The sequence below is a fragment of the Lissotriton vulgaris genome, chromosome 10 (genome assembly GCF_964263255.1).
Source record: "Lissotriton vulgaris chromosome 10, aLisVul1.2, whole genome shotgun sequence".
Classification (NCBI taxonomy): Eukaryota; Metazoa; Chordata; class Amphibia; order Caudata; family Salamandridae; genus Lissotriton; species Lissotriton vulgaris.
Window position 1 is genome coordinate 396,479,861 of NC_141698.1, and position 22,422 is coordinate 396,502,282.

Genomic DNA, 22,422 nt, shown 5'->3' on the forward strand with positions numbered 1-22,422 from the left:
CCCGCGGGGCACTGACAACAACCCAGTGGGTAGAGGAACCCATTTAAGTAATGGCAGTAGTTTTTCAGTGGCTTTTAATTGTCCCAAACCATCGTACAACAGTTTTTTGTATTGTAATTACTAAATCTTTACCTACAACGTTGCCTAAAGGCTGTGTAAAGCATGCCTAACCTTTTTAACTGTGCATTTAAAGCCATTTTGAGTTCTATTTTTAAAATATTTTTTTAAAATGTATTGTATTGTAGTATTTGTTTGTATGCTTTTATGATTTTAAACCTAAAATCGAATAAAGCCTTCTGACTGACTGACTAGAGCATTGCAAGGAAACGTCTAAGATGCATTGCACAGCTGAAGCAACAAGTTGGTTCCAAGATGCAGCAGGGCCGTGATGCTAGGGCCTGCATCATCATCATCAAGGATACCATTGATGGGGTTTTCAATGCGAAGCCCGATGTCAAAGATTTGCTATGCAGTCAGCGCAATGAGTCGGTTTTGAGGAGCTGCAAGGCCGCAATTTTATTTATTTATTTATTTATGGAATTTTTAATGCGCACTACTACCCTGAGGTGTCTAGGCGCAATGAGCTACTCCAAGATACAGTGGTCAGGACACGATATTATAAGAAAGAAGCTATAAGCTCTTTTTGCCAGATGGTTAATATTAATAAAATTATTGATTGAAGAGCCAGGTCTTCAGAGCCTTGCGGAAGCTAATCAGGGTTGGCGCAGTTTTAATGTCTAAGGGGAGTGAGTTCCACAATATTGGAGTTGCTACCAAAAATCGTCTGTCACCCCATGTTGCCGTTCTTGTGCGGGGTACAGACAGTTGATAGCTTGCTGCTGATCGTAGGTTTTTTTTAGGAATGTACACCTGAAATGCCTCCTTTAGGAACTTCGGTCCAGTCTGATGGATGGCCTTATAGGCAATGCACAAAGCTTTGAATTTGATCCTGCTCTCCACTCTTAGCCAATGGAGCTGACGTATGGCTGCCGAAGTGGAGTGGCGTCTGGGTATGTTGAGCAGTATCCGTGCTGCCATATTTTGGACAGATTGAAGCTTGTTCAGGATGCATTTATGCGTGTTGAAAAAGAGAGCATTTCCATAATCAAGCTTGGAAAACACTAAGGTAGTAATCAGTGTTTTTCCTGCTGATGCTGGTAAATACGGCAGAAGTTTTTTTATCTTTTTCAGCATGAAGAACGCCGCAGAGACCACCTTGTTAACATGATATCCAAAGGATAACTTGCTATCAAAAATCACTCCTAAATTCCTGACCTTGGCGGCTGGAACCGGAGGAGGGCCCATCTGACTGGGCCACCATGTCGGGGACCACTCTGGAGAGATATTACCAAAGGTCATCACCTCCGTTTTCTCCGCATTAAGCTTCAAACAGTTCCTGTGCATCCATGATTGTATGTCCAGTAACCCCTCCTGAAGCTTAGCTGCTACCACTGGGCCGTTCTTATGCACCGCCAGCACAAGCTGGGTGTCATCTGCGTAGGTGGTTAAACGCATCCCATAAGATTTGATGACCCTCGCCAAGTCCGCGACATAAATGTTGAAAAGCGTCGGACTTAACGAGGATCCTTGAGGGACCCCGCAAGGCAGTTCAGACGTCGGTGAGTAATGATTACCCAGTTTGACTGCCTGCTTACGGTCAGCTAAGAAAGAAACTATGAGTTCTTTTGCCAGATGGTTAATCCCGAGGGCTGCGACACGGTCGACCAAGATGACATGGTCGACCGTGTCAAAGGCCGCCGATAGGTCCAACAAAATAAGCACTGCCGCTCCTCCCGAGTCCATAATATGTCTGATTTCATCGGAGGCCTTTATCAGCGCTGTCTCGGTTCCGTGTCCTTTCCGGAACCCGAACTGAGTGTCATCCAAGAGTCCATTTTGCTCAATAAACTCTGACAGCTGTTGGTTCATAATCGCAATGAGGAGTCCAGCCTCATCATCAAGTCTGCTGTTGATAAAGGATGCAAGGACCTGCGCCACAGATTTGTGACGCAGTGGTGGTTTAGAAGGAGTTGCAAGTTGTACCAGCGATGGGGGTCTTTGCGATGGGTCCAATCCACTTGTTACGAACTAAAATGCGTTCTGTCGGGTGTGCACTCAGTAGTAGAGGTACATTGCTGCTGCTCAGTGTTGTGCTGTGCAGCAAAGGAGATGTTTCAGGTCTGCTGGATCCACAGAGGGTGGTAGAGCCCCTTAAGGTCACTTCCAAGGGTCCAGGACTGGGATGACACTACTTGTCAGGGTAGACTCACACATGGCAGAGTCAGGTGCAAGGTGGATGGAAGCATGTTATGTCCCTGTGGCTTAAAAGATCGAAAGGCCAGCCAACTAGCTTATTGAGTCCCTCTGGCTTCTGGGTTCAAGAGATGCAGGTCCAGTCCTTCTCACCTAGACAAGAGAGCAGTAGGCAGCAGATCAGCACAGAGCAGCAGTCCAACAGAGTGGCAGTCCTTGCAGCAGCACAGCAGGAAGAAGGAGCAGTCCTTCTTCCTGCCAGAGTATCCACAGTTCTAGCGGTATACTGAAGTGGTGTATCTGAAGTCCAGTAGTTATACCCAGTTGTGCCTTTGAAGTGGGGAGAAGCTTCTAGAGGCATGCCTTTAAACATCTCAGGTTCCCTGCCTTCCTGGCCCTGGCTTCAGACCAACTACAGAGGGTATGCAGCCCTTTGTGTGCAGACAGGACACAGACTATTCATATGTAAGGGGACCTGGGTCCAGTTTCCCCTTTCCATCCTGCCAGTGATGGCTCATCCAGTCACATCTAAGCTCCTAAGTAAGGAAGGTGCACTCTGATAGAAGTCAGTCAGACGAGACAAATATAGTCCATCAATCTTAATTCCTAAATATCTCAGAATAACTTGGAACCATTATACCTGGATACACTCACACGTTTGTGATTCTTACCTCGAGGAGACTTTTTTTGTCATTGTTTGTCATATTTTGTACTCTCACTTTACATGTAAACCCTGATGAAGTTCCCTTGGCATCAGGGAACGATACACGTTGGCTGCGTGCCAGTTTTTAAATACCAACTTTCAATAAAAAGAAGATTGATAGACTATATTTGTCTCGTCTGACTGACTTCTATCAGAGTGCACCTTCCTTACTCATGAACCTCCTTGCAAAAATTGCGGTGGATGCTGGAAGTAGCTGCACCTAACTGTGATATATGAAACAAGTTGAATTGAAGTGCTCAACCTTGGTCAGCCGTTGTTTGCTTTTATGTTTTATGCACATCTAAGCTCCCCATTATGTGTGTCTGAATAGAAGAAATTCACCAAGCCCACTGTCACCAACACCAAATCATGTGACCAAGAGGCAGACTGAGGGCATTAAATGGCTAAGACAAGAAAATGCTAACTTTCTAAAAGTGGCATTTTCAGAATTGTAATTTAAAATCTGACATAAATATAAGTTAGGATTTTAAATTGTGATTCCAGAGACACCAAACATCAAGGGTTACCTATTCCCAATTAGAAACTACACTTATAAAATATAATAAGGTAACTCCAATGTTATCCTTGGGAGAACTGGGCCTTATTTAACTTGCCGTGGCACAATTAACTTAAAAGTACACAACCTATTTTTTAAATACACTGCACCCAGCTCTCGTGGCAGTCCAGGGCCTTCCTGAGGGATGACATATGTATTAAAAAGGAAGGTTTGGACCTGGCAAAAGGTTTATTTTGCCAGGTCATATTGGAAGTTTAAAAGTGCACACACAGGCTGCAATGGCAGGTCTCAGACATGTTTAAAGTACTACTTAAGTGGGTGGCACAATCAGTGCTGCAGGCCCACTAGTAGCATTTCATTTAGAGGCCTTAGGCACCAATCATGCAATTTTACTAGGGGCTTACAAGTAAATTAAATATGCTTATTGGGTATAAGTCAATTCAGCATGTTTTGAGGAGAGAACACAATGATTTTACCACTGGTAGCAGTGGTAAAGTGTGCAGAGTCCTCCTAAGGCCAGCAAAAACGAAGTCAACAAAAACAGGAGGTTGACAGGCAAAATGTTTATGGAAAACCACACCAAGGATGCCAGGCCTAACACCTAACCTCTTCCCAGAATACCACTCTACTAAGCCATATATAAGGCCTACTTTATGGCTTTAATGTTGGGGACCAATTACATGTGTTCCCATCTTAACACAGGATTATTTTCCAGTCTACCCAGAATGTACTGAATGACTATTCTGCAATTGTTTCTACCTTTGTTGTGCTTGAAAATGAGTATCATAGGAAACCTATGACACCCGTGCAGGCTGTTTTACAGCCCTTACTGCTTGCAAATGCAGAAAAAAACAGTTAATGGAGCTGCCCCCCTCCACCCCGGAACCAAATCCCTGTTCAGAGTCCACTGTGTTAATTTAAAACACGTTTATTTCCCATTAAAATTGTAATTACTTTCTTTTTTTAATGGGTCTCTTTGGGTTTGATAGGCTCGGTAGGTTATAGCCACGGGGACAAGGAGCTGTTCACGACGAGGTCAGCATTTCAATTCTCCACAGGTCACTGCTGACCTGAAGTGTCTACTTGCTTCAAGTTCCCCATCGTCATGCGTGTGAGGAGAGTGGGGGCGGTGGCAGCTCCCCTGCCAATCAGCGTTAGAAATGAATGTCAATTGCATCTGCCTACTAACAGCAAGCATTGCTAGTTAAAATTAAAGGTGGAGTACAGGTTACACCATTGAGGCTGCCCCCTTGAAAGGCATCTGACCAAAAAATGTGTAAAGAGAGAATTTTGTAAGTTCTGTGCTTGTAATATGAAAACTCTGCCACTTTCACTATGGCAACCATATTACAAGTACAGTACTTCAAATACATTTGTAATATAGCCTTATATACCATTGCTGATGGCCCTACTCATTGTTAAAGACCATCTTTGACAGTAAGGCTGAGGCCTAGTTGGGAGGCGAGGGCATTAAGAGACCAGTACAGCCTGAGGCAGAAGGCCCCAATGATGTTAGAATCTTTCTCTGATATTGTAGTAGGAAGGAACATGAATATTAGAATGTTGAAACAGAAGTCCCGTACAAGTCAATATACGCCCTCGACCACTCAGTTGGCCGTATCACATAAAGTGAGAACTGGGGTCCACAGCATGGTCCATATTCTGCGCTGTGGTGACGTTGAAAGGATCTGCAAATTTCTTTTGGCATTTTGAGTGCATACATTAACTCTAAATATCTACGAATTAGTGCATGTTTTGCTGACAGTAGAGCTTGGAAACACAAAGAGGCAATTACTGTCCTGTGATTCCGAGCATTGTTGTCAGCAAAACCTATACATACTCAGAGATATTATGAGTTAATGTATGCGCTAAAGACGCCAAAAAGAAACACACCGACCCCATCTGTAGTGCAGAAAAGGGATCATGATTCGGGCCCTGGAGTACTAAGTTATCTTAAGATACAGCGGGTGCCACTGGTTGGGCTGGTTGGTGTCTTAAACTGTTAGGAAGCAGCAACAGCTCTGTGTGAACACCAAAGAGAGTGGAAAAGTGATTGCTTGTCACAAGAACTTTCAGTGCATGTGCCACTATTGACTGGAAATATGGTAGCAGTTGTTGACATTTCCAATGTAAACAACAGAACATAACACCATAGCATACACAAAGCACAATAACAAAACTAGTAAAAGGCAAAAGGGCCCACTATGAAACAGTTAACACAAAACGCAACACAATAACCACGCAACAAAACAACAAAATGACAGTGCAGAAATGCAGCACAAATACACAGCTGCACAAAAACAGAACTCATCAGCACCCCCAACAAAATGACACAATATACATGTATAAACTTTCTTGTCACATATTATCACCCCCAGAATTCTGTTTTTGAGGTAAGATGGTGAAGGTGTTTGGCGCATTTGCCACCAAGGATATGAAATAGCGCCAGTCAAAAATGTTTTGTAATCCGGCCTTATATCTTCAATACAGCTGAACGTTCCAGTGCCCTAATTGGAAAAAGGCCTCCCACGGCATTTTAATGTTATTGCATCTAGAATCAACTGCGGCACTCGAATGACTACATTTGAATGTTTGAATGCATAATTCACTCACTGAACTCTAATGTTGCCATACCTCAGGAAACCAATGTGCACCATCTAACACAATTCATAGGGCCTTTAGGTGACACCGTCTCTCTGTTAAACATGGCCATTATTCACCCTCGTGAGAGCCACAATAAATACTAACATGGAAATTGAGGTGCCAGGATGGAGCTAATGAGTATGCAAAAAGTCTTCTGATTTACGCGGGGGGGATTTACGCAGGACGGTTCCAAGTAGCGCGCTGTCCAAGGGGTCGCTTGCGTCCCCGACACAAATGAGCCTTCGAGGGCTGCACTCTTGACTCTGCTGTGTGGGAGGCCCAGCTGAGCTGCATTACTTTCCAACTTATAATTGGATGTGGCTCTGGTGAGAAAAACGGAGCACATTAAAAATACCACCACATATCAGAATGCCGGAGCGGCGGCAGATGCGCGTTCTGGAGATTTGGCAGCCTCTGCAGAGCGAGTGAGTAAATTGCACATCAAACACAGCGCTGTCGATGATTTATTTATATATGTTTGTGTTTAAATATTTTCATTGAATGTTGTTAAGCAGCTGTCACACACACAAACAAATAATGCATTCTTATCATACTATTTGAATCAGGGCCATATGCATAGCGCCAATAATTGTGCAGTGCATTAAGCAAAGTGTCACCGAAGCTCGCTGGATGGCAACTCGCACAATACAGTAGGACTTTCATTAGGAGTGGACAGGCGCGGCCGGCACAGCAAAGAGCGGTGAGGCAGGAGGTGGTGCGGGGCGGGCGGGGATGGAGACAACAGAGGACAGGATAGGTAAGATAAAAATAAAGAAATAAATAAAGCCGCTTACCTTGTGCACGCCGCATAGGCGAGTCGGTGATGCGACGAGCGCAAGGTAAGTGTGGGGTGACTAGAATTTTAAAGCAAAAAAGCGGGACATTTCACAAAAATAGAAGAAGGGTTATCATTTTACGTCAAGCGAGCGCACAGGATAACAGCGCTCCTCAGCAGATAATTACAAAACAGGCAGTAAGAACATACGTAAAATGCTATTTTTAAACCCAGTAGCTTGCCTGCGAATTAAATTGCTTTCTTGTAGCAACTGCTAACTAGCCCCGCTTAGTAAAACATAAAAAAACACATCCCCCCGTTTTTGGTCGACCCTCTTTAAAAACCGGGACATGAGCTAAATTTCTTGAAATCTGCCCGGACAGCTGGTGAAAAACGGGGACCGTCCTGGCAAATCCGAGATGCCTGGTCACCCTAGGTAAGTGCTATTGTTTTATTTCAATTTGCCTAGCTTGTTATCTGTTGACCTCCCTCCGTTTCGCCTCACCGCTCTAACCTGTGCTGTCCATGCCTGGGAGTGGACCTAGAACTCCAACCATGCTGGTAACAAAGAATTGCGACACCTGTAGAACTATGGGCTCGGCAGTAACTTCGTAATCTTGTGCATTTAAAGCACAGGCTTCTACTACCAGAAACACCCAGGCTAAACTTGGGGAGAAATGAGAATTTATAGGATGATAACTAGGGGAATAGGGTGCGGTCTACTCAATCCCTAGTGATTTCTCTTTTCTGAACGATCCTTCATCGCACACCTAAATCTCTTAATCTCACCATAAATGAATGTGTCCTTAACTGGTGCTCATGAGAAGCACCACCGGCTCAAGGTAAGCATTGCTTGGGGTCAGATATGCAGACACTCAGACTGACACCCAAAAACTGTGACATCACAAATGGAGCACACAGAAAATATGAATCTGTTCAGATGTCCTTTAAAGAATTGGCACTACTGCTCCAGCAAAGCTATTTTGGCACCCTCCACAGTACTTCTCAGATACTGGAAGCAGGGTACTTCAGCGGTTCCTCCTAAGGGACGGAGAAGTATCACCCAGTCTTTTGCAAAAGCAGCAGATAAAAAACAAATACATAAAATGGCATTGGCATAGAATTTTATTAGTATGACCGCAGGGGAAGGGCTAATTCCTGCAATTGAAGGTGATTGCTGGATCTGCAGTGTAGCTGTAGGATTGGCCGGCTGTCTTGCGACGGCCAGACCAACATGCGCACTGAAGACCCAGCAATCCCAGAGCTGTGAAACAACCCAAATATTGCTGGCACAGGCCCCCAGCCTCAAAATGAGCACTGGGCTAGCCTGCACCAGATAATCCTGGAGCTACATTCATACTAATAACAAAACACACAAGATGATGGACGAAATGTTGCACAATGGCAAAGCATTCACTCCAGTCACAGATCTGGGTTTAATCCATCATTATTTTGCTCACCAAGCCACCCCAGTTCAGACATGGCCATTTGCAAATCAGTCTTGACTCTGTGCCTCATGGGAACAGTCCAGCCCGAACTGCCAAGCCATGTCTTCACTGGACCGGAATCAAGCATCCAAGGACCGGTTTCTGGCTATCAGCTGTCTTCAGCCAGGATAGCTTGACTCCAGTGGCGTAGTGAGCACAGGACCCACGTCTGGGCATACCCTTCCAAAATAGGGTGAACAACAAAACACACAAGATGATGGACGGAATGTTGCACAATGGCAAAACATTCACCCCCCAGTCACAGATCTGGGTTTATTCCATAGTTATGTTGCTGACCAAGCCACCCCAGTTCAGACATGGCCATATGCAAATTAGTCTTGACCCTGTGCCTCATGGGAACAGTCCAGCCTGAACTGCCAAGCCACATCTTCCCTGGACCGGAATCAAGCATCCTAGGACCGGTTTCTGGCTATCAGCCGTCTTTGGCCATGATAGCTTGACTCCAGCACGGGACCCACGTCTGGGCATACCCTTCCCACATAGGGTGAACAGCAAAACACACAAGGTGATAGACGGAATGTTGCACAATGGCAAAACATTCACCCCCAGTCACAGATCTGGGTTTAATCCATCGTTATTTTGGTTGGATACTTTATTCCGGTCCAGGGAAGACATGGCTTGGCAGTTCAGGTTGGACTGTTCCCATGAGGCACAGGGTCAAGACTGATTTGCATATGGCTATGTCAGAACTGGGGTGGCTTGGTGAGCAAAATAACGATGGGTTAAACCCAGATCTGTGACTGGGGGTGAATGTTTAGCCATTGTGCAACATTCCGTCCATCATCTTGTGTGTTTTGCTGTTCCCCGTTATGTGGGAAGGGTATGCCCAGACGTGGGTCCCATGCTCACAACCCCACTAGAGTCAAGCTATCCTGGCTGAAGACGGCTGATAGCCAGAAACCGGTCCAAGGCTGCTTGATTCCGGTCCAGGGAAGACATGGCTTGGCAGTTCGGACTGGACTGTTCCCATGAGGCACAGGGTCAAGACTGATTTGCACATGGCCATGTCTGAACTGGGGTGGCTTGGAGAGCAAAATAATGATGAATTAAACCCAGATCTGTGACAGGGGGTGAATGTTTTGCCACTGTGCAACATTCTGTCCATCATCTTGTGTGTTTTGCAGTTCCCCGTTATGTGGGAAGGGTATGCCCAGACGTGGGTCCCATGCTCACAACCCCACTAGAGTCAAGCTATCCTGGCTGAAGACGGCTGATAGCCAGAAACCGGTCCAAGGCTGCTTGATTCCGGTCCAGGGAAGACATGGCTTGGCAGTTCGGACTGGACTGTTCCCATGAGGCACAGGGTCAAGACTGATTTGCACATGGCCATGTCTGAACTGGGGTGGCTTGGAGAGCAAAATAATGATGAATTAAACCCAGATCTGTGACAGGGGGTGAATGTTTTGCCACTGTGCAACATTCTGTCCATCATCTTGTGTGTTTTGCAGTTTACCCTGTGTGAGAAGGGTATGCCCAGACGTGGGTCCTGTGCTCACTAAGCCACTGGAGTCAAGCTATCCTGGCTGAAGACGGCTGATAGCCAGAAACTGTTCCTAGGATGCTTGATTCTGGTCCAGTGAAGACATGGCTTGGCAGTTCGGACAGGACTGTTTCCATGAGACACAGGGTCAAGACTGATTTGCATATGGCCATGTCTTTACTGGGGTAGCTTGGTGAGCAAAATAACGATGGATTAAACTCAGACCTGTGACTGGGGGTGAATGTTTTGCCATTGTGCAACATTCTGTCCGTCATCTTGTGTGTTTTGCTGTTCACCCTATGTGGCAAGGGTATGCCCAGACGCGGGTCCCGTGCTAACTAAGCCACTGGAGTCAAGCTATCGTGGCTGAAGACGGCTGATAGCCAGAAACCGGTCCTAGGATGCTTGATTCCAGTCCAGGGAAGACATGGCTTGGCAGTTCGGGCTGGACTGTTCACATGAGGCTCAGGGTCAAGACTAATTTGCATATGGCCATGTCTGAACTGGGGTGGCTTGGTGGGCAAAATAACGATGGATTAAACCCAGATCTGTGACTGGGGGTGAATGAATTGCCATTGTGCAATATTCCGTACATAATATTGTGTGTTTTGCTGTTTACCCTATGTGGGAAGAGTATGGCCAGACTTGGGTCCCGTGCTCACTAAGCCACTGGAGTCAAGCTATCCTGGCAGAAGACGGCTGATAGACAGAAACCGGTCCTAGGATGCTTGATTCTGTTCCAGGGAAGACATGGCTTGGCAGTTCGGACTGGACTGTTCCCATGAAGCACAGGGTGAAGACTGATTTGCATATGGCCATGTCTGAACTGGGGTGGCTTGGTGAGCAAAATAACGATGGATTAAACCCAGATCTGTGACTGGGGGTGAATGTTTTGCCATTGTGCAACATTCTGTCCATCATCTTGCATGTTTTGCTGTTCACCCTATGTGGGAAGGGTATGCCCAGACGTGGGTCCCGTGTTCACTAAGCCACTGGAGTCAAGCTATCCTGGCTGAAGACGGCTGATAGCCAGAAACCGGTCCTTGGATGCTTGATTCCGGTCCAGGGAAGACATGGCTTGTTAGTTCGGACTGGACTGTTCCCATGTGGCACAGGGTCAAGACTGATTTGCATATGGCCATGTCTGAACTGGGGTGGCTTGGTGAGCAAAATAATGATGGATTAAACCCAGATCTGTGACTGGGGGTGAATGTTTTGCCATTGTGCAACATTCCGTCCATCATCTTGTGTGTTTTGCTGTTCATACTAATAACAGCATGAAAGCAGCCCCAGAATCTGTTGGAGTTGTGTCCACTAGATACAAAGGAAGTCCTTTCCTTTCCTACTTGTTGGTGTTGTCACCAGGATCGTGCCAGAGACACACCAGACGTGATGGAGCATTTGTGGTGAGTTTTGGGGCATCATGTCACCCCCCCAAGGTTTCATAATTCCAGCCGGCAATGGAAATAAACACAAAACTGGAAAAGCAAAATGTGGAATTTGGCTGTTTTTGTACTGAAACAAATTTGAGCTCATGATTCATTGCAACTGGCATTGTGCAAGGTAGGCTTTCCAAGCTTACTGGTGCTTTTAAAGGAGGTGACCAAATATATGTAAATTTGTTAAATAAGACTAGCATTCATAGTGTATAAAAAATCAAAGGGAACACTGACTTTAAGTTGAATAGAAGGGTTTGGTAAGTTTGAGGGGGGGCATCAGAGGTGAGTACAAAAAGAGCAAAATATCCTGCAACAGTTTCTTTGACTGTCACCCACAGGCTATGGCACATACAAATATTTGGTTAAATTACTCATTTAACTGCTAGTTAACATCTTTCTATTCACTTGGTAATGTATTCTGGACATTTGAAAAAATTAGAGAACCTTGCCATTTTTAATAACCAGTCACAAAATATTCTACTTTCTCACAGCACTGTTGGGAAAGAGGTGCCATACTAGGATTGGAACATATGACCAACATCTCACATAAATATCTTTATTTGGTACTGTAGCCCACGCTCTGCACGAGCGGGACTTTCAAGATGGCGCCGGTGACTAGACAGCAAGAAGAAGCTGTATGCGGTCTAGTTGTTCAGGAGAAGAAGATACCAAAGCAGGAAGCGGAGGCTCTAATACGGAGACCGGAACGCCATTTTGCATTCTATCCAGTTCTGGAAGAAGACGGACCCGGAGCATTGGACAGAACCACGGTCGAGAGCGAAGACGTCGCGAGGGAGGAGGCCTTGGTAGCAGAACGGCCCAGTGGCAATGCGCACAAGTCCAGCCGACCCCAAGAGGAGGAGAAGGGCGGCAAGAATCCGACAGCCACGACCCCGGTGGGCCGTGACCATAGGCAAGTACCTTTTTTTAATTTCCTTACGGTGGGCTGGTGGAGGGCAGGATTTTAAAATGGTCCCACAACCCACTAGTCCTTTAGCTCACTGCTAGTTTCAGTTTTAATGAACATCACTGGCTACACCAACCTTCACTTTCCCCCACCTACACACCCTTCCTGGTGGTGGTATATTCGCAAGTCTGTGTTTCTTGGTCTCTGACCCAGTTATTCATTCTTGCTCTCTTGAGGGTACCGGCCATATGCAAGCACCCTGACAACGAGGAGGACTTACCTTGGTAACATTGTGTTTCCATACTGCCGGGTAGACCTTCGGAGCGGATCACTGAAATAATATCGACTGACAAAATATCGACTTGCCAAAATATCGTGGACAAAATATCGACAGTCAAAATATCGAGTTTGTATCTACAACAGGTAAGTACAAAAATATTGAGTACAAAATATCGTTAACAAAAATATAGATGTAAAAAATATCGACTTTATTAAAAACAGTGTTAAATTAAATTAATATTAAATTTTAATTACTAAAATATACTTAAAACGACTTAAATTAAATTATAATAATAAAATAATAAATGAAAATAATAAAAATAATTTTTTTTAAATCTTATTTGTTGACCCTGAACCCTAAAAATACCCCTTTACCCAAAAACCCAAAACTGACCCTGAACCCTAAAAATACCCCTTTACCCAAAAACCCAAAACTGACCCTGAACCCTAAAAATACCCCTTTACCCATGACCTGAAAACTGACACTGAACCCTAAAAATACCCCTTTACCCATGACCTGAAAACTAACCCTGAACCCTAAAAATACCCCTTTACCCATGACCTGAAAACTGACCCTGAACCCTAAAAATACCCCTTTACCCATGAACTGAAAACTGACCCTGAACCCTAAAAATACCCCTTTACCCATGACCTGAAAACTGACCCTGAACCCTAAAAATACCCCTTTACCCATGACCTGAAAACTGACCCTGAACCCTAAAAATACCCCTTTACCCATGACCTGAAAACTGACCCTGAACCCTAAAAATACCCCTTTACCCATGACCTGAAAAATGACCCTGAACCCTAAAAATACCCCTTTACCCATGACCTGAAAACTGACCCTGAACCCTAAAAATACCCCTTTACCCATGACCTGAAAACTGACCCTAAACCCTAAAAATACCCCTTTACCCATGAACTGAAAACTGACCCTGAACCCTAAAAATACCTCTTTACCCATGAACTGAAAACTGACCCTGAACCCTAAAAATGCTCCTTTACCCAAAATTTATCAATATTATTTAATTACCAATTAATTATTAATTAACAATAACAATAAAGTAAATATATTACAACATTAGGTGTAATAATTTTAATAATTAATATTATTTTATCAAAATTAATTACTTAAAAATAACACAAAATTATATATATAAAAAATGTACTCTAATTAATGTTATTAACTAATTACAATTAATTAATTAACAATTATTTACTAATACAAAATATATTCGAAATTATATTAATTAATTAACTAATTAATATTAATTAATTATCAATTAATTATTAATTAAAAATATTAACAAACATATATTAATTAATTTATTAATATTAAATTACTTCCCACCCTATTCCCCTATAAACCCACAACCCGCTACAGAATTACATTACGCAATTATTATCAAAACAAAATTCATGTAATAAAATATTTTATAACATTAATACACACTATTCACACATATTATTACATAAAAATACACTATAAAATATTATATATTATTAAAAAATCGATATTTTTGCTATCTATATTTTATACAGTCGATATTACTTCACTTACCTGAAAAACGATATTTTTGTAGTCGATATTATGTCCAGTCGATATTTTGTCCAGTCTATATCTAAAACTCGATATTATGTCCAGTCGATATTTTGGAGTCGATATTTTGTCTCTATACCCTTCGGAGCGTCCCTCCCAGAGACTGAAAGACTGTACCTGAATCCAAGGAACATTTTTTTTGTCTCTTCTTCCCTGACCTTGAACTTTCCTCATTTCCAGTGACAGAACCACCACAAGCCTACAACAGCCTATACCTGGGGAAAGGCTAAGAGGGGATCACAGTGGTGTCAGAAGTGGGATTAAGGGCCCGATGTAGGTGCCCTAATACCGGTCGGAAACGGCCGAATTCGGCCGTTTCCGACCTGTATTAGGGTTTTTAGATGTAGGGCATGCATTTACAGAATCGGTATTTTACCAATTCTGTATTTACCGATTCGGTAAAATTACCAAATCGGTAAATACAGACTCGGTAAAATACCGATTCTGTAAATGCAGATGTAGCTGGCACATGTCAGAGTGCCACAGGACTTTAAGATTCGGTATTTTACCACCCAATCCAATTGGGTGGTAAAATACCGAATACAGGTGTGCATGCACATCTGTGCATGCACACCTGTGCATGCACACCTGTGCAATGTGACACACAAGTCCGGAATTGGGGTGCTAGAGGGTGTCAAAGTGACACCCCCTGCACCCTTGCAAGAAAAGGTAATTACCGATTCGGTAAATACCGATTTGGTATTCCACATTGATTCCTATGGGCTTCAAGGCCCATAGGAATCAATGGGGGATACCGATTCGGTATTTACAGAATCAGTAAATACCGAATCTTACAGATTCGGTATTTACCGATTCAAAATTACCTACATTTCCCCCCCTCTAATTTACCACTTCTTAAATACCGAATCGGTATGATTCGGTATTTTAGAAGTGGTAAATTAGATTTACCTACATCGGGCCCTAAGTCATTAAAGCCATTATGACACAACCTGTCTCTATGGAAGATATGATCGCCCAATCAGCTGAAGGGCAGAGGCACTTACAAATAGTTATGGAAAGCCAGACACTAGCGGCTCAGAAAGACAGAGAAGCCTTTCATGCTGCCCTGAAAGAACAAGCCAGCCTATTAGTCACAAATCAGCAAGTCCAGGACACAGCTATATTACGACTAACTGATGCCATAACGACAGCCCGAGTCCATCCTAACATTCCCAGTTCAGTACTAAAAAAATATCAAGAAAGGGAGGACCCCGACTATTTTTTTGTAAATTTGAAAGGGTGGCCACAACGGCTAGCTGGCCTCCGGAGCGATGGGGCTAGTATATAGCTCCCCTCTTGTCCGGCGAACTGCAAGCTGCATACCAGGCTGCCAACCCCACCGGCCTCACATCGTACCCGGAAATAAAGAAAATGATCCTTGAAAGGCTGGGGTATGATACGAAATATTATAGATCTAAATTCCGCAACAAGAAATGGGTGTTGGATGATAACCCCAAGGCATTATGCTATTGAGTCAGAGATCAGGGAGAAAGATGGTTACAGCCTACCAAGTCACCATGGAGGAAGTTACGGAGAGAATTTATCTTGAGCAATACCTGGAAACACTCCCTACTAACCCCAGAGCCTGGTTAAAGCAACACCCTCATTTAACTGTACAAACAGCTGTGGACTTGGCCTGTGCCTACCACCGGTTCTCAGATTTCAAAGCACAACCTATAAAAGCAACTCCCCCCACTAAAACGTTGTTTATATCGACTGACATTAGATACCCTAGCTTAGGAAAAGGACGGACAAAACCACCCATGCAAATTCTCCCTTCCCCCTCCGGACCCCAATGTTTTAAATGCATGGAGTGGGGGTACATAGCTAGAAACTGCCCAGAAAAGAAAGAGACAGTAGAACCAATGGAGGTTGGGTTAACCCGGAGAAAGGTCTTACCTACAGGAGGAACAGAATCCCGATATGGAAAGACTATTAGCCTTAATGGTAGACCTGTTGATGCCCTGTTGGATACGGGATGTCATTACACCGTAATATCCTGAGAACTTGTCCCCCTCAATCACATTCGTAGTGAAACTCAGATACAAGTGTCTTGTGTCCACGGGGAAGTCCGAATGTACCCTGTAGCTAATGTCCTTATAGAAATAGATGGAGAAACACAGGTACGATTTGTCGGTATAGTATCAACCCCCCAGAAAAAGTTATATTAGGTACAGACCTACCCCGGTTTGATGAATATTTAGCTAACGCATAAAAAAATCCCCTGAAACAGAATGGCTACAAGAAGCACCCTTCTTGATCTCTGAGTTCCCACAGCTGGAACGTAAGGTCCCAAAGTCAAAATCAAAGAAAAGAAAGGACTGGATAGCTTATACAAAATCCCAATGTCCACCTGTTACTTGTCTTCTTTCTTCGCCAGAAGAATGAAATTAAATTAAATGAAATGAAAAGGGGATTTGTATAGCGCGGCTGCTGCCCGAGGGCGCCAAGTGCTGAGTAGAGGGCGTAGTACTCTGAGGGGAATGGGGGTAGTTAGTTTCTAAAGAGGAAAGTTTTTAGCTCTTTGCGGAAGGACGAGAGGATCCGGTTGGATCTTAGGGAGGTGGGAAGGGAGTTCCAGAGTTTGGCGGCATTGAGCTCGAAGGACCTGCCTCCTGCCCTGGACCTTTTGATTCGGGGAACTGCGGCAAGGCAAGCATTCGAAGATCGAAGTTGTTTGCCGGGGCAGTAGGGGGTAAGAAGAGACTGGTTGATCTCTGGGCCGGCTCTATAAAAGGCTTGATGGGAAATACAGTGGGCCTTAAATTTTATTCTTTCCCTGACAGGGAGCGAGTGGAGAGATCGAATCCCTGCTTTGGCCGATTCACTGCGAGGGATCTGGAGTAGGGTACGGGCTGCGCAGTTCTGGGTCCGCTGGAGCTTTTCCAATACGTATTCTGGGGCTCCCAAGTAGAGGGCATTGTTAAAGTCAAGCCGGGACTGAATGAGGCCCTGAATGACAACTTGTTTGGCTTCAAGGGGCAGGATCGGTAGGATTTTTCTTAGCATCCGAATTAGCCCGAAGCAGATTGCTGATGTTTTTGTTGCCTGAGTGTTGAGGGTAAGAGATTTATCAAGCCAGACTCCTAGGCTTTTGATGTCCTCCTTTGGGGATGGGGGTGGGCCTAAGCTGGAGGGCCATAACTGGTTGATGGTGGTAGGGGAGGGGAGGGGAGACCGAGAAGCATGATCTCGGTTTTATCACCATTCAGTTTTAAAGAGGATGCTGTCATCCATCTTCTTACCTCTTCCATACAGGCAGCCAGGTTGACTTGCGGGTGCCCCCTGTTCTTCTGTGCCAGGGAGACCACGAGCTGAGTGTCGTCCGCATACGAGATGATCTTGATGCCATATTGACGGACGACCCCAGCCAGCGGTCTCATGTACACATTGAACAGCATGGGGCTTAAGGAGGAGCCCTGAGGTACCCCACAGCTCAGAGATTTACTGGTGGAGCAGGAGTCGCCGTCAAAGACCTGGAAGGTCCTTCCGCTCAGAAAGGATCTTAGCCAGGCAAGAGCATCTCCGGAGACTCCCAGATCGGACAGTCGTTGCAACAGAGTTTTGTGGCACACCGTGTCAAACGCGGCGCTGAGATCGAGGAGGACCACTGCCACTGCTCCCCCTCGATCTAAGATCCTCCTGGAATCTTCCATCACGGCTAGAAGAGCCGTTTCCATGCCATGTTTTGGGCGGAATCCTGTTTGGGTAGATCCAGTAGAAGGTTTTCTTCGAGGAATTTTGTTAGGTGGAGATTTACATGTTTCTCCAGAATTTTACTTGCCCAGGGTAACAAGGAGATGGGACGGTAGTTGTTAGGGTCGTTCAAATTGAGATTGGGCTTTTTCAATAGTGCTTTCACCATCGCCTGTTTCCAGATGGGAGGCACAACTCCCTTTTGCATGGGGCTGTTCAGTAGCTCTGTGAGGGTAGAGAGAATGGCTTGGCTGGCCATGGTCATCGTACGGGGGGTGCTGGCTCGGAGGGAGAACCTAATTTTATCTGTTGTACGAGGGGTTGAAGTGATTCTAGATCTAATGGTGGGAGGTTGCTCATAGTTACTCGGCGGGGGAGTTCTGTAGCTGTTGAATGCTGGGGCTCACTGATGCTTGGCTCGGGGGCGGAAGTCATGAAGGATGAGTATATTTTGTTGATTTTTTGATAGAAGAAGTAGGCTAGGTCGTTGCAGCGAACCGTAGGGTTATCGTCTGAAACTGCAGGGGAGGAGATTTTGGAAAGGCTTTTGACGATTTGGTAAATTTCTCTAGGCTTGGATCTAGCAGACATGATTTTTTCTTTATAGTAAGTGGATTGGGCTGTAGTAATTCCTAGTTTGTACGCCCTTATGGCTTCCTTGTATCTGATTTTATCTGTGGTGGTGTATTCCAGGCGCCATTTCCTTTCAAACCTTCTGCACTGACGTTTTAGTTCCCTCAGCTCTTCTGTGTACCAAGGGGCAGTTTCTCGTGCTCTTTTTAATACTGTTTTCCTGATGGAGAGAATAGAGTCGAGAGAGTCCTCGATCCGTTTGTTGAATTTCCCGCTATCGAGTAGGGGATCCTGGGAGAATGAGGGTTTAGTGGCAGTTAGTAAGTTCTCCCACTGCTCTAGAGGGAGTTTTGACCAGTTTCACTTTTTTCGTGGGGTGGGGGTACTGAGAGTGATTTTGTGCGTGGACCAAGTGAGGGGAATGAGAAATTGATCAGGGGAGGTGTGTGATGGAACAAACCGAGAGGTTGGGACAGTTGCTAAAAACAGGGTCGAGCAGATGACCTTTATTGTGAGTAGGGGACCTGATTAGTTGCTCCAGTTGGATGGTGGCTAGGCTAGAGGCTAGCTCATTAGCAGTGTTGTCAGTGCAGTTATCAAAGTGCATGTTAATATCGCCAAGTACCGCGAAGTTGGAAGAGGACATGGCAGAATCGGCCGCTTGTGAAGGTAGTGAGGAGTGAAAGTGGTTCAGAGGGCCTGGGGGGCAATACAGGAGTATCCCGGTAAGGCTGTCGTTGGGGGTGAATTTAAGGCAGAAAGACATGCTTTCACAATCTGGGATAGGGTCCGGCGTACAGTGACACTGATATACAGACTTGTATATGACTGCAATACCTTCTCCTTTTCCCCGAGTGCGGTCCCTGCGAGCGATCTGGTAGCCAGGGGGGAGTGCTTGGATTACGCCTGGATCGCATTCTAAGGTTAACCAGGTCTCGGATAGTAAGACGGTGTCAGGGTTTCGCTCGTCAATTAACAGGAAGATTTCTGCGCTATGTTTAGTCAGGGATCTGCAGTTTAGGAGGAGTAGGGTGAAGCTTTGCTGTTCCGGTTTGTGTCGGTAAAGGTTGCGGCTAGCGTCACAGTGTTGGCAGGAGATGGGAAGGTCCAGGGGGTGATGGCGATGATGACAGTAAGCTTCCGTGGGGGGTTTAAGTTTGAGGAGGGCGCTGGTGCTACATTGAGTCCTAAGAGGGAGACCAAGGGCGGTGGCCCCTGGCCCCTGTCAGGCACGGACGGGCGCAGACGGGCTTGTCTTTGGCACGCCTTCGGCGTGTTGGCGGCACGCCCGCTGCGCAAGTCCGCTGTGCGTCCTGGGGAGGCACATGTTTTATGTGATGGAAAAGGGTGTGGCCTCGCGGCCGTGGGCGTGGCCTGTGGGCTTCAAGGGCAATGGCGGCAAAAGAAATCTCCAACCTGCGGCAGCGTTAAAATCGGCTGCGCAGGACTTATGAAGTTGGTAGGGGGGGAGGGTGCTCGGGGGGAAGTGTACAAGATAAAAACACAGTCTAAGTTTAAAATGCAATTGTTGTCAAATCAAGCGTGCTCCCGGCTTCCGCCTCAGGAGTATGTTGCCTCTAAATTCGGCCTATGGCGCCAGCGCGCCTTTTGTAGTGGTTCAAGGGGGCGTGGCCTGTGGGCTTCAAGCGCAATGGCGGCAAAAGTAATCTACAACCCGCGGCAGCGTTAAAATCGGCTGCGCTGGACTTATGAAGTCGGTATGGGGGGGAGGGTGCTCAGGGGGAAGTGTACAAGATAAAAATACAGTCTACGTTTAAAATGCAATTTTTGTCAAATCGAGCGTGCACCCGGCTTCCGCCTCAGGAGTATGTTGCCTCTAAATCAAGTCAGCAAGTGGCCGCCCAGTAGCTTCAGGACAGTTCAACGAGATGACAGCACTCTGACTCACGCATGGAATCAAGCCTACAAAGAAGACCCCAAGAAGGAAGGAACATATTTACTTATCAAGGGAGGTCTCCTTTATCGAATCAGTGGGTCTCCCTCTTCCAGAAAAGAACAGCTTTTAGTCCCCCTTTCCTTGAGGGAACAGGCCTTACACAAAGCACGTAGCCAGGCAGGTGGTGGATACTATGGACAAGAGCACACACTACACTATGTATTAGAGAAGTTCTACTGTCCTGGAATGTATAAGGAGGTTGCCCGGTTTTGTGCCTCCTGTGTCAGATGCCAGCTGATCAACCCCACCACAGATAAAAAGGTCCCATTAAGACCCTTACCAATAATCGATGTTCCTTTCAAATGGGTAGGCATGGACCTGGTAGGTCCCCTTTTTCCCTCATCCCGAGGTCACAAATACATACTAGTTCTGGTTGACTATGCCACCCGATATCCTGAAGAGATACCCCTTTCAAGCATGACTACGCCTGTGGTTGCTCAAGCCATGATCTCTTTTTTTTCAAGGGTCGGTTTCCCCATGGAGATCTTCACTGATCAAGGAACACCATTTATGTCCCGATTGATGAGGGAAGTCTGTACCTTATTAGGTATCCGCAAAATCCGTACCGCTTTTTACCACCCTCAGACGGATGGTTTGGTAGAAAGGTATAATCGTACTATAAAGACCATACTTAGGAAATGTATCACAGATTCAGGGAAAGATTGAGACAGAAAACTCCCTTTAGTCCTCTTTGCTATACGCACCCATGAGCAATCATCAACGGTGTTCAGTCCCTTTGAGCTTGTCTTTGGGCATAAACCTCGTACTCTTCTAGACATGGCAGTGGAGCAATGGACAGAGGAAGAAGAGGAAGGAAGACCTCTGTTAACATACTCCACTGCCCTAAAAGAAAATCTTACGAGGCTTTGGGAGAAGGTACACCAATATCTAGAAAAAGCCCAACAAAAACAAAAGAAACTGTGCGACAGGGATGCTCGAATCCGTCGATTGGCCGTAGCCGATAAGGTTCTTATATTGATGCCTACCGCTGAGAAGAAACTATTAGCAATGTGGCAAGGCCCCTATACCATAGTTAGCCAGTTAACTCCCGTCGCGTATAGAATAGCTATACCAGGTACTAACACATCAATTTATTAAAGAAGTGGACAGACCCACCCTCTTCAGTTAAAAGCCCGTAGCGTCTGTGAACAGCATCACCTGTACAAAAACCCTAGAAATACTCGACCGACTCTTGCAGACGTCCTTTGTAGAACGACCCTCAACCATAAAGAAAGAGCCAAACTATATGACTTCTTGGATGATATTCCCAAAGTCTGCTCCAGCGCACCAGGGAGGACTACCTTAATATCCCATGATATAAAAACTGAAGCAGGGACAGTCATAAAGCTAAAACTATATTGCATACCCGCCGCTAGCGACAGGCTGTAGAACAAGAAATAGACTCCATGTTACGAGCCGACATCATAGTACCTTCACAGAGTAATTAGTGTTCTCCGGTGATATTGGTGCCCAAACCGGATGGCAGTCTTCGATTTTGTATCGATTTCCGTCTGCTAAATGCTCATTCCAAATTTGGTAGTTATCCTATACCGAGAGTTGATGAGCTCATAGAAAGACTCAGAGGGGCCCGTGTTATGTCTACCATCGATCGAATCAAGGGCTACTGGCAGTCCCTCTCCATCCTACTGCCAGGGAGAAAACAGCCTTCTCCACTCCTTCCGGCCTATATCAGTTCAAAGTTATGCCCTTTGGACTGCACGGAGACCCCGCAACTTTCCAGAGGCTGATGGACATCATTTTACGAGCCCATCAACAATACGCAGTAGCTTATCTAGATGATACCATGGTATATAGCCCTAACTGGGAGACACACTTAGAACACCTCCGATGTATCTTCTCATCTCTCCAGCAGGCAGGCCTAACACTCAATCCCAAAAAGACCATTCTGGGGACCAACCGTATTGAATATTTAGTGTATTTAATTCAAAATGGAACACTACAACCACAACGCATTAAACTGGAAGCTATACAGACCATATCCCGACCAACCACCAAGAAGGATGTTTGAGCCTTCCTTGGATTGGTAGGCCATTATCGACGCTTCATCCCCAATTTTTCCTCCTTAGCCTGC